We start from the raw sequence: 1,885 nt of genomic DNA on the forward strand, positions 1-1,885 counted from the left end.
AAGGGGTGTGTTCAAGGTCATTCATTACAGCCTCATCCAGAATAAAAGAGATCTGCAAGTCTGAATTTCCGTTAGTAGGACGCTGGCTAAATGAAGTCAGGTGCGTTCGCCCCTTAGAAGGCTGCATTTGTCTGCCGGATTGAGGGGTGCCCTTCAGAAATCCCTGGAGGAATATCCAGATGTATCATGAAATGACAAGGCGAGAGGCAGTGTGCAGGGTTTGCTACTGGATTCGTTAAATGAGAGCGAAGACAGGAGTAGCATACGTGTGTCTGAATAAACAGCAGTGGTCCTGTTAAATGGCGCCAGCTGGCCCGTGTGCCCCCCGAGTGCGTGACTGCAGCTGGAACGGTAAAGACCCCTCTAAAAGGTATGTCTGCACCCACAGGGCACAAGGGGTTCACACTCACAGATCCTCGCAGAGGGAACAAAGGGCGCGAAGATGAAAACGAACCTAGAGAGGAGGCGCGGGGTTCTGGACCGGCCAGTGAGGCCAGAAATCAGAGTTTTTAACGCCTTGGTCACGGAATTGACTGTTGACTGTGGCAGAGAAGCAGTGACCTGTGATTTTAGCAAAACTTGGAAGCTGCTGTGACCAGCGTCTCAAGGCGACGGCTCCCATGGGACGTGAGGGGTGGGGGTGGGGAGGGGGACGGTGGGCTGTTTAGTTTCAAGATTGGAGAAATTACGGTATGTTTGCATGCTAATGAATTTTGGAGTGGAGAAGAAAAAAATGACAATCTTTTAAGAGAAAGAGGGAAGGGAGGGAGGAGGGAAGACGGCGGCTCTGCTGCGCGGAGGACGGGGCGGGGTTGGTCAGTGCGCTGACGGCTCTGAAGTGGAAGCCAGGATTAAAGTCACTGCCAGGGGCCGGGGCCGGGGCTGCATGGGAGCGGGGGGCGGCCCGGCCCCTCCGCAGCTATCAGCTGCCCCACAGGAGAGAAGGTGACCGCAGCGACGAACCGCAGGCCGGGGTCAGGTGGCACAGTGAGGGGTCTGGGTCTGCAGCTCCCAGCGGGGCGGGGGCTTAAAGCAAGTTGGGGGGCGGCGCGTCCTGGAAATCCAGAAGGCGGGCGTGACGAGTCGGGGCCTCTTCCCGGCGTCGCCTCCCTGTGCGGGCACCGCGGGCTCCGCGCTGCCTGGAGGTCTGCGTGGCGGAGGCGGCCGCGCCTCTGTGCAGGTGGCCCTTCCCTTCCTTCCGGCGACGTCTGACTCGTGAAACGGCGCGGGTCGCAGCGGTTCTTCCTTCTCGGGAGACAAGACGGAAGATCAGAGCTGGGACCTGTTACCGATGACCCAGGAACCTCGCTCGGCGGGCGGCGCGGGGCCCGCGGGGACCCTCACAGCTTCACTCGCGTCCTCGGCACGACAGGACTGTGGCTCGTCGTCTAAAGCCCCGCCGCCGACGTCGCCCCAGCAGCTTATGTCTGAGCTCTCGGGGGTGCACCCGGCCCCCCGCTGGCCCCCCGCTGCCGGACTCAGCGCAGCTTCCAGGCCCCCGTCTGCGCGCAGGTAGCTAGTGAGGGGGCTGATGCTAGTTGTTCAGCTTAGTGAGAAGGATTTAGCCGAGTAAAACCTTCCAAACCTTCTCTGTGGAGCATGATCCTGACCTAGGGCCGTTGTTCCTGGATCCGGGGTAGTCCGCGGGGAAGCAGCGCCCCCCCACCTGGTTCCAGCACAGTGACGCGGGGACTCACCTGCTGGAGTGGGCCAGATTAAGTCAAGAACTAGAACTCTTGCATCTTACCCTCAAGAAAGTGAGATCTATCGGTGGCAGAGGATTCGAAAACATTTCCAGCTGTTTTACCGTTAAACATCTTGACATCAAATGTCTCCAATCGGTATTAGTGACTTTGTTCAGTCCTTGTTTTAAAAAACATGCCTT

The 1,885-nt window shown here is 58.6% G+C and overlaps 1 protein-coding gene and 1 long non-coding RNA gene across 2 annotated transcripts in view; both read left to right on the forward strand.

Annotated features, from left to right (window-relative positions):
• The window catches only part of LOC105304371, a 6,002-nt gene extending 4,128 nt beyond the window's left edge, over positions 1-1,874 (forward strand). Inside the window, exon 3 of the long non-coding RNA XR_896985.2 lies at positions 17-1,874. This is a non-coding gene — a long non-coding RNA (uncharacterized LOC105304371). The remainder of the gene's footprint in view (positions 1-16) is intronic.
• Positions 1-1,885, forward strand: part of ERICH1 (glutamate rich 1) — a 27,057-nt gene that overhangs the window by 10,858 nt on the left and 14,314 nt on the right. The gene's annotated exons all lie outside the window — the stretch shown is intronic.

Source organism: Pteropus vampyrus, unplaced genomic scaffold (assembly GCF_000151845.1).
Source record: "Pteropus vampyrus isolate Shadow unplaced genomic scaffold, Pvam_2.0 Scaffold338, whole genome shotgun sequence".
NCBI classification, from domain to species: Eukaryota; Metazoa; Chordata; class Mammalia; order Chiroptera; family Pteropodidae; genus Pteropus; species Pteropus vampyrus.